This window comes from Octopus bimaculoides, chromosome 7, assembly GCF_046866305.1.
Source record: "Octopus bimaculoides isolate indiv1 chromosome 7, ASM4686630v1, whole genome shotgun sequence".
NCBI lineage: Eukaryota > Metazoa > Mollusca > Cephalopoda > Octopoda > Octopodidae > Octopus > Octopus bimaculoides.
In genome coordinates, this window is record NC_142934.1 from 85,428,519 (window position 1) to 85,441,018 (window position 12,500).

Genomic DNA, 12,500 nt, shown 5'->3' on the forward strand with positions numbered 1-12,500 from the left:
ACGAATTGTATCGCTGTTTGGACGGAAGAAACGAACAAACAGTTTAACTGCACCGCCGAAACTATGATCAAATGTTACAAAACAACGAGAGATAGGTTTGCTTTATCGATCTCCTCTGAGTATAAAAACATACTTGTCTTACATAATTCATGTCTTTGATATGTATAAAACATATTGTTTATATAACATGGAACAACGTTTGAGTATAAGGTAGTATTAGAAATGAGATTTTCAGAGGTATTACTGTGTGAGTAAGAAGCTCGATTGGAATCATGCAGTCGGATTCAGTCCCACTGCGTGGCATTTAGGGTGATTGTCTTCTACCATACTTTCGGGTTGGCCAATGCCTTGTGGAAAGCAGAAACTGTGTGGAAGCTTGTCGTATATATGTATATGTGTGCGTTTGTCTGTTTTCCCCACTGCTTGGCCAACGGTTTTAGTTTGTTTGTGTCCCATAACTTAGTGGTCTGGCGATAAAGAAGCGATATAATGAGTGCCAGACTAAAATGACAAATAAGGGTTGGTTGCTTATTCGATTTGTTCAACGAAATAAAATCATATTCGTGCCTCAGCATTCTGCAGTCCAATGACTGAAATAAGAAAAAAGATAAAAGATAAAAGGAAAAAGGTAAGACCACAAACTAAAAAAAGCAAAACAAAAAAGAAACTCTATACAACGACGCATGAACCATGTCATTTAATACAAACACTAACAAAATAATATCCACCGGTCAAGCGTTTATGTAGGATGTTCTATCTTTAGTTCTATGTGCTCACGGTCCGAAACTCATGTAATACGGACATCAGAAACATGGCGATGTCTTGAGACATTAACTGTCAATAGAAATTCTTGCCTTTTTATACTATTTGTGTTTCATGAAAGTACAATAAAAACTACCAAGGAATGATAAACCAATATACAAGGTATTGCTACCTTATAGGCTTACTAACCAAAACTCATGAGCACCATAAGAAAGAAGTACGTGATTTAGAGAAGGAAATGTTAGGTCATAAAATGAACGCAAATACATTAGCAAATGTATGGAGATTTAAAATAAATAGCAACAAAGGTTTAGAGAAACAAATAGAAAAATACTACAAAAAATACACATTGTAAATAATGCAAACAACCGATTACATGCTAAAAAGATACGCTTCTTCAAGGCAGTGAACGCAACTCCATAGAATCAGCTACAGTCAAAATAAGAACTATTCACAACAAAAAGAAAAGAACGCGATCGAGAGCGACAACAGATATAAGAAATGTGTCCTCAAGACAATGAGAATATCATGAGTGAGCCTTGCATACATATAAAGAACGAGAGAACACGAGACAACAAAACAACGAGGATGATTCCGAAATATCTCTCCATAGAGACAACGAAGCAAATATTCAGTGACAACAAAATACACTCTCGATATTATAGTTAATAATAAACTGAATAAATCATACACACATATCGCAAGAGATTAATCGCAACCAAAATGAGAAAAATCTATCAGAAACAATAAATAAAAGAAGAGAAGAAAGGACCATCGGAAAATCAATATATATGGATCAATAGAAACACCTCTCCAAGCTACGAATAAATAAATATCTCCAAACAAATAATAGCTAAATACAAAACAAAGACCCTTCACCCTAAGAAATTCTTTCTTCAGAAGCAAACCCAAACATTAATAGGATAAATGACCCCATTTACTCTGTAGCCATGGAAAAAATCTAGGCAAATCGGTTCGATTCTAATAGAAGAAGGAACAAAAAAAAGGAAAAGGGAATAAAAAGATGGTGAGAAAACATATACAATATTGATAAAAAATAACCTTATTCGGTGAAACAGAAAAGAAGCGAAAAGGAAAAACGAAGGAAACATTAAGAACACAAAACATAAAAGAAATCCTGAGGAGAAAAAAAAAAAAACAGAGAAACAAAAAAGGAAAGACTAAAAGAATCATCTGAGCAGAGTTCTGTCGGATAAGAAACCATGAAAAGCATAAGCGTTGCTTTCATGGCAATAAGTTGCTTGAAATAAATGCTGAAAAATTCTACCGAGACGCATATAAAAAAAGCACAATGTTGGCAGACTCACCAGTATTAGCAGAAATCCAAATATATTGGGAGAAACAATGTAACAAAGGAACACAATGGATTGCAAAATAAACGGTAAGGGAATTATATAGTACTAGCAGAGCATATTATAACTAGCGATGAATTCACAATGCTATAAATTACAATAAAGTTTGCTAACAATTGAAATGTTACCAGAATTAATAAAATCCCCCATTTCTGGTTTAAATACTTCGCCAGGAAGACATGATGCTATGTCGAAGGTATTCATTGAATTAGTACACAGACCAGAAGTAACATGTAACTGGTTAATGCAGAAGGAAAATAATATTAATGAGATGAAAAAATAAAGATGAAAAAATCATTAAAATGAACATGGGATTAGAAACTATATAAACCAATAAGCCTGATTACGAAAACTGTATAATCTTGGTCTCTATACGCAATAAAAGGCTAACTATTCATCTAGAAAATAATCGCTTACCACCAGAACATATATTGCAAACATGTGTATGTATGTATGTATGTATGTATGTATGTATCCATCTATCTATCTGTATATATATATATATATATTTGCGCATGTGTGCATGTGCGTGTGTGTATGTGTGTGTGTGTATGTATATACATCTGTATAGATATATATGTATATATGTATTTGTGTGCGTTTTTCTGTATGTATACTTGTATGTAAGTACGTATGTATGTTTAACTCTGTCGCTATACAATGTTTCTCACAGCGTGCTTTAGCCCAGACAATAACACTACCGACACTTTTATCCCCACCCTTGTCTATCTCACGTATGCAGACTCTCTGAACAGCACTGAGTAAACTTACAAAAACCTCTAAATAAATTTACTCTGGTTGATGTATTGAGTACTATGTAACAAATAGATGAGTGTAACAAAATAAGAAGTGTAGCTTGTATCAAATACGAAGTAAGACAAGAGAGATTAGTCAGTTGAAAAGACACAACTCTATTGAAATCAGCATTAATTTACGGAAATTTCAATCGTTTGATTTTAATTAGAGTTACTTCAATTAATGGTTATTTTTTTTTGAATTTATGCATCCGTAAACCGATTATGCTCACTAATTGTATAGATTGATTTTAGTTAATAGTAAATATTCAAGTCAGTAAATTACATGTACGAGACACTAATAAATGTTTATCAAGACATGTCTTACAACTTGTTTTCGTCCAACCACATCGTAGATAACGTCATAATAATAAATGACAGAATGAAGATATACGCGTCTAAACACCGAGGCTAATGAAACGGACAAGAAGTCACGTCACACAGTATATCATACAAGCCTCAGAATTATATTCATACAATCCTTAACTTAGGCAATCCATATTGTGATATATATTAGCATTTGTGCATAACATATGCCCCCTAATTTGTCTATTCGCAGAAAGATACACACACGTAGAGAACATGTAGAGAACATTTTAGTGTACGCATATATCTGAGTGCGCATGCACGTTTGTGTGTGCAATTGGGTGTGTGTTTGTATGTATACATGTATGTGTGTGTATAAGCTTTAGCGATGAGATTACTCTCTGTTATTCAGAGGATTGCGAATCTCACTGTTCGTGTGAAGAACGACACGGGTACAACTCAGGGTACTTAGAAATAATTTTATCACTTTGATAAATATCTACATATTTTGATTAGTTCATTCAGAGTCCAGTTAAGAATATTGTAGCTGTAACTTATAACTGGGATGACTAGCGTCTTGATACCTATTACCTTGTTTTCGCGTTGAGCTCTGTTTTCAGAATTAATCTAACTCGTCTATAATATTCCTTATATTCTCTTTCATTTGTGTGAGCTGTATCGTATCTAGTTCATTGATTCTTAAGTATTTGTTTATCTGACTTTAGTCTAATTCACTTATTTAATTTGCTTTATCTAGTGTGATGTTGTTAATCTTAACTAATTTTCCTCTTGTCAAGTTTGCGTTGACACATTTTCGTAAGCCAAATTTCATGCTTTTTCCGTTGGTAAATCCATGCAGTGTCTGTAATAATTTTCCAGCTGTTTATCATTTCTAGCATGCAATTTTAGATCATCCATACACAGGAGACAGCTGATTGTTTTGCCGCAAGGGCTGTATCTGCATCCAGTTCTGTTTAACATGTCAGTTCAACGTGTCAGTGTAAAGCTGAAGGGGTGTGTCTTACTAGAATATTCCTTTTTTAATGGGGATGGCTTTGGTTTCTATGAGTCCCTCTTTCTCTGTTACTGTAGCACTGTTTTCCATTTATTCATGGATTGTTTTATATATTTTATGATTATTGGTGCTACCTTGTTCATGGGTAGTGTTTCTCGGATCCATGTGTGGGGAATACTATCAAAAGCCATTCGATAATCGATCCAGGCCATACTTAGACCCTTCTTTTTTCTGAAGCAGTCTTCAGTTATGGCTTTATTGATCAACAGATGATCTGTACAGCCGTACGAGCCCTTGCAGCATCCCTTCTGCTCTTCTGGAAACAGGTTGTTTACTTCCAGATGTTTGTACATTCTCTGCGATATTATTGCACGATTGTATTTAACGATGGGTTTGCTCGATCGGGCTGGTGTAAGTCATTTGACTGCGGCCATGCTGAAGCACCACCTAAACCGAACAAAAAAAATCTAGTAGCTCAAAAGACAGCGTTAATATTGCTAGGATTTAAACGCCGAACATTTCTCAATGGCGCAAAAGCTTTTATACACTACGCCATTGTTTCTGTCAATACGACGCCCCGAATTGTAACGACGATAATAAATTCTGACATAGGCTTCAGAATTCTAATCTAGGGGAATTGGCGTGGCTGATTATATCGTCATGAGGAAAGTTAAAGTTCACACCGTAGGGATTTGAATTCAGAACATAAATGAATACAACTGCATACCGAAAGACTCTTTGTGCAATGCTCTCGTAAATCTACTTGTATTATTATTATTATTGTTGTTGTTGTTGTTGTTGTTGCTGTTACTATTATTATTATTATCATTGCCTTTGCACAGCTTCTAACGCTGGGGATGTACCACAGTGTCATCTGTTCACTACCAGTGAACTAAGGTAACACCTCTTATTTCTCGAGCACCTTCCGGAGTAATCGAGCAGTTCCAAGCAGTGCTGTTTTCTGCAAGTGCTCCACCCTTGTTGCAGGCTCTATTTATTTCCCGTACTTATCGAGATTTTTGCTCACTGTTTCCAGAGCTCCGACAATTATTGATACTACTGCTACCTTTTTCATCGACCACAACTGCTTAACTTCCCAAGCTAACCTGTCATATCTCTCAACTTTTCTTTCTTCTTTATCGCATACCTTGTTGTCAGTTGGGCATGCTATATCTATGATCCAGCATAGTTTGTTTTCTTTCTCAATTAAGACTATGTCCGGCTTCCTATTCCTTATCTCATGGTTGCACTGAATCATAAATTCCCATATGATCTTTGCATTTCTATTTTCGACGATACTTTCAGGTTTGTGGTCGTACCAATTTTTTGCTCTGTCAAGTCCATACTTGTTGCAAAGTGCCCAATGGACAAGCCTTGCTATATTGTCGTGGTGTCTCTTATATTCCTTCTGGGCTAGTGACGTACACTGGGTGGTAATATGCTATACGGTTTCACCGTTTTGTCCACAGATTCTGCACTTATCACTTTCTACTGTGTTTATTATTATTATTATTATTATTATTATTATTATTATTATTATTATTATTATTATTATTGCTTTGACTCAAGTTTAGTTTTATTTTTGGGGGACTTATATGGGTAGCAGGTGACTACCTGTAACGTTAGGTGTCTCCCAGCTTTCAATAGGTTTTCAAGGGTTTAGAAACAACCTGATAATCATTCCTGTCCCTTAAAGGCAAACTTTCTGTAGAAGCTCCCCAGAACTATCTGTTCCAATCTCCTTCAACCATTTGTCTATATCCTTGCTTACATTTCACAATGCAACAATTATTATATGCACAACATTTACAGTGTTCATATTCCGAATTCTTGCAATTTTAAAGGATTGTATTTTTGTATTTTTATGTCATCTTTCTTTACTATCTTGGATTCAAACAGACATGATATATAAGTTAGAAAGCAACCCCTCTTTTTTTTTGCCTATTATTGTTAAGTCTGGTCTATTGTTTTCTAGCTTTTCATCCGTTTGAACAGGAAAGTCTCACAAAGTCTTGCAATTCTCCGACTCAAGCACTCTTTCAACCCCATCAGCTTCAAATTCGCATTTTTAGCAAAGTTTGCAGGGTAAACATTTTACAACAATGTCTGCCACTGTCTCGTTCGAATTATTATTATTATTGTTCAGTAGTTTTATTTTTATAACGTGCTTTCACTTCACTACCGAGCGCAGCTCTGTGCGCCTTGGGTATGTGCTGTGGTTTGCTGTGGTGCTCTTATGGTTACTGTATTGAAAGTGTTTTGCGTAAAAAATTTACAACAATGTCTGCCACTGTCTCGTTCGAATTATTATTATTATTATTATTATTATTATTATTATTATTATTATTATTATTATTATTATTATTATTATCGTTACTATTATTTTAAGAACTCAGTCATATGAGGGTGAATATACGTTTAATCAGACGGAAGCATGGCTTCTCATTTGGTTGCTGAAGCAAACAAGGAAAGCTTAAATTTTGATTGGATAAAGAGATTATCGTTTGATTGCCAAAAGAAACTTATCTATCCAATAGGAGCGTATTTGATAAAGTTAAACAAATAACGAAGGATTGTTACAACTGGAATTATAAGAAGGAAACTCAGAGCCAATATGTCTATCCTGTTGAGCTATTTCTGTCTTCTCCTCCTATACCGAATTGAATGACTGAGATGCATCCATCGTTGGTCTCGTGGACGCTATCGTGATGAACGTTGTGAGAATAAAGACAAATATAACGAAAAGAAATGTAGCCACGTCACAAATACACTCAACATCAGATGAACTGGAGTTAAAGCATACACACACAATCACACGTAGAAAAGACATTCACACACGCATACACACGCACACGTACATACATAGACATACATACATATATGTATGTGTATGTTTGTGTATGTATATATATATATACACATATACATACATACATATATGCATGCATATAAAATATACATATATAGATATATATGTGTATATATATATATATGTATGTATATACATATATGTGCATGCATATATACACATAAATATATATATATATATATATATATATATATATATATATATATATATATATATATATATATATATATATATATATATATATATAAACATATATATATATACATATACATATATATTTATACACACACACACACACACACATATATATATATATATGTATGTATATATATATATATATATATATATATATATATATATATATATATATATGCTGTAAAATATATAGGAATACGACTGGCAAGCCATATACTTACTAATCTGCAGCACAAAAATCGACAATCAATAGGATACGAAGAGATCACTCAGATTGCAAATTAGATGTGCAAACAGTGAGTTACATTCAACAGCTGTAAATCTCACGCCGTTCTGACGCTACATACGAAATATTGTATGGAGACACCCTTCTTATTCAATCCGAAATTACCTTATGTTATCCATTTTTTTTTCATTTATATTGTGCTGCATTTTTTAAAATTTCATCTTATTTTATTCATTTATTTTTCTTTCTTTTACCGCATCTCTGAAATGAATAAAATTACAATGTTCTAATTAAGACTTGCAATTTTGCTAGTTTAAAATTATTTTTGCTTTGTTTCTAAGTGTTATATGCAAAACGTTACGCACACACACTCTCACACGCACGCACACACACACACACACACACACACACACACACACACACACACACACACATACCACAAGTGCGCGTATGAATATAATAGGGAATACGGATTTGGAAATGTTTTAGAGAAAGATATTATCAACTCTAATTCAAATAATTAAAGATTAAAAAAAAAAAAAATAGACAGAAATTGAAACAGGATACTCTATCGTTGTTTCGCTTGATTTTATTGTTATGAATTCTGTTTCATTAGTGACACAAATATATACGTGTGCAAATAGCCATATGTATGTATGTAATTATGTGTGTGCGCGCGAATATATGTGCGTGTGTGAGTGTGTGTGTGTATACAGTGTGTTCAAAAAGTCTCTCCGCAATGAGTATTTTATTCTTTTCTACTCTAGGCACAAGGCCCGAAATTTTGGGGGAGGGGGCCAGTCGATAAGATCGACCCCACTACGCAATAGGTACTTAATTTATAGACCCAGAAAGGATGAAAGTCAAAGTCGACCTCGACGGAATTTGAACCCAGAACGTAGTAAAACAGTCGAAATACAGCTAAGCATTACGCCCGGCGTGCTAACGTTTCTAATTTCTCCTGCACGTATACACACACACACACACACACACACACACACACACACACACACACACACACACACACACACACACACACACACAAAGTATAAATACGTATATGCAGATATACAGTTACACATCACGTGTATATCGTACAGCTCTGAAACAGTACAGAGTAATACACAAAATATGAGTACATATTATTCTAAACATACCAACCTCTGTTTCGAGAAACAACATAAGCATTTTACCAAACACTGATTATCAAACCTGCGGAGGAGCCTCATCGCAGTCGGTTGCGCTGGAAAGCGTTATGAAATCTTACCTCAATGTTTCTACGAATACTGTTTCATCAGATGGTGTAGGAAGAGACAGCTGTCCATGATGTCTTACAATAAATGCATAAGGTTGTGTTGGGGTTGATGTGGCCAAACATACAAAGGCATGAAATGACCTCTTTCATGAAGGTATGACAATAATTCCAGTGTGCTCTACTTGGAAAAAAAATGTGGAGCGCCCTGGACAGAATGGAAAGGCCCTGATCACCAAAGATACATTACGTTTAACGAATGGCTTGCTCGATCGGGCTAGTGTTCTTTTATCCTTTTACTTGTTTCGGTCATTTGGCTGCGACCATGCTGGAGCACCGCCTAATCCGAACAAAAGAGTCTTGCAGCTCAAAGGACAGCGTTAATATTGCTAGGATTTAAACGCTGAACATTTCTCAATGGCGCAAACGCTTTTATACACTACGCCATTGTTTCTGTCAATACGACGCCCCGAATTGTAACGACAATAATAAATTCTGACATAGGCTTCAGAATTCTAATCTAGGGGAATTGGCGTGGCTAATTATATCGTCATAAGGAAGGTTAAAGTTCACACCGTAGGGATTTGAATTCAGAACATAAACGAATACAACTACATACCGAAAGACTCTTTGTACAATGCTCTCGTAAATCTACTTTTCAACATCTATCTTATTGGATCCTAATTTAGGTACACGACCAATAATTTTGAGGGGAGATACCATCGGCTCCACTGCTTCACTGACACTTTAACGACCTCAGAAGGATGAAGAACAATGTTAAGCTTGGTGAGATTTGAACTGTGAATGTAAACGGATATCACTAATTAGCGCAAGGTGCATAATCCATCGCTATATTAATTATGTTCGTTAATTGCCTTTAGAACTGCTAATTAACCCCCTTCACAACCCAGAACCAAACGGGACCTAACTAAAAAGATATTGTGCCGTTAGTACACTCTCCACTATCCTCGTATAATGAGTGAATTAATAGCTATCGTTTCTAGCTCTGATATGATGCTATACACATCAGAAGTTTCGTAGAGTGGAATTAGATTACCCTATAAGTTAGAAAGCAACCCCTCTTTTTTTTTGCCTATTATTGTTAAGTCTGGTCTATTGTTTTCTAGCTTTTCATCCGTTTGAACAGGAAAGTCTCACAAAGTCTTGCAATTCTCCGACTCAAGCACTCTTTCAACCCCATCAGCTTCAAATTCGCATTTTTAGCAAAGTTTGCAGGGTAAACATTTTACAACAATGTCTGCCACTGTCTCGTTCGAATTATTATTATTATTGTTCAGTAGTTTTATTTTTATAACGTGCTTTCACTTCACTACCGAGCGCAGCTCTGTGCGCCTTGGGTATGTCTTTCATAAGAACAACATAATGCATTCACGATCTTGCGATCGTGAGTTCGATCTTTGGAGCAGGAGGCACATTGTGATCTTGAGCTAGAGTCTCATTTTACATTGATCCATTCCATTTCATTCCATTCCATTCCATTTCATTCCATTCCATTCCATTTCATTCCATTCCATTCCATTCCATTCCATTCCATTCCATTCTACTAGAAATAAATAATTCTACGACAGTTTGGCGTCCCATTCAGTGGGAATGGTGTGATATCGATCACTTACACACTATAAAAACAGGATAAACACCCTATGAACTCTCGGCGGAATTTGAACTCAGAACGTAAAGACGGACGAAACGCCGCTAAGCATTTGCACCCGACCAGGTAACGGTTCTGCCAGCTCCCTGTCTAACCAATCATCTAAAATAAATTCTTTAACCATTTCTTTTCAAAAGCATAATCGTTTGTGACTGAACACTGGCAAAGCATTCTATTCGAAAATTCTATCTTTTCCGACACCATTTATAATTTAATGGGACGTAAACAATTTTGATTATCTCTTTCATAAGAACAACATAGGCGCAGACTTGGCTCTCTGGTTAAGAATGTTACTTCACACCTATGATTAAGTGGTTTCGGGTTCCGTTCCACTGCGTGGCGTCTTGGGTGTGTTCTTCTGTAGCTGTGGGCCGACCAATGTCTTGTGAGTGAATTTGGCTTATGGAAACTGTCTGGTCGCCGATCATATATACGTACATACATACATACATATATATAAATATATAAGAAATATATAAGGCACATGGCTCAGTTGTTAGAGCGTCAATCTCACAATCATGAGGTAGTGAGTTCGATTCCCGGACCGGGCTGTGTATTGTGTTCTTGAGCAAGACACTTTATTCCACGTTACTCCATTTCAATCAGCTGTAGAAATGAGTTGTGATGCCACTGGTGCCAATTTACATCGTCCTTTGCCTGGACATGTGCCTCGGAGGGGATCTTTTTTGGTGAAATCCCATGGTCATTCATAACCAAAATTGGTCTTTACCCTTTTACACACACACACACATTTATATATACACACCCACACACACACACACACTTATATATACACACCCGCACACCCACGCACACACACACACACGCACACACACACACGCACACACACACACACACACACACATATATATATCTATGTGTGTGTATTTTTGTATTGTCTTCACCACCGCTTGATAACCGACGTTGATTCGTTTACGTTCTCGTAGCCTAGCCGGTCGGCATGCATCAGATTTAAAAATGTGTACTGAGATAGAATTCTTTTACTTTTAAAATCTTGCAAGGCTGTACCCCAGCATGGTCGCAGTTCAGTTACTGGCACAATATACAATAGAAGAATATTTCATTCGTGTCTCGTACTATTTGGCAACTATTCTCTCTGCGGAGAGGAGAAGATTTCTTTACACACAGAATGAGAAAACGAAATGGAAAGATTTAACCTTTCACAAATCTCAGTATATTGCCAACGAAACAGCGGGGACTTGTGGAAAGTAATAATAATAATAATAATAATAATAATAATAATAATAATAATAATAATAATAATAATGACACTAGTAATAATAATGATAATAATAATAATAATAATAATAATAATAATAATGTTAATAATAATAATAGTAATAATAATAACACTAGTAATAATAATCATAACAACAACAATAATAATAACAACGATAATAATAATAATAACAATAATAAGAATAGTAATACCAATAATATCAACAACAACAATAACAACAACAATAATAATAATAATAATAATAATAATAATGATAATAATAATAATAATAATAATAATAATAATAATAATAATAATAATAATAATAATAATAATAATAATAATAATAATAATAAGAAGAAGAAGAAGAAGAAGAAGAAGAAAAAGAAGAAGAAAAGGTGGAGAAGAGAAAGAGGAGGAGGTGGAGGAAAAAAAGAAAAAGGAAGAGAAAAAGGGGAGAGAAAAAAAGAGTATGAACAATTGGGAAGAAAGAGAAAAAGAAAAAGAAAAACGACAAAAGACTAACATATATAAACGAGGTTGTCAACGACGATGGTGATGATGATGATGACATCAGTGAAGAAAAAGAAGGGGAAAATGATGATGAAGATGATGATTAGAATGGTAGTGGTGGTGGTGGTGATGATGAAGTTGTGGATGATGCAAACGGTGACGGCGACAGCAACGGCGAAGAAAAAGAAGGGTGGAATGATGACGTCGACGACGACGATTATGGTGATGATGATGATGATGATGATGATGATGACGATAATGACAGTAATGAAGATGAAGATGATGG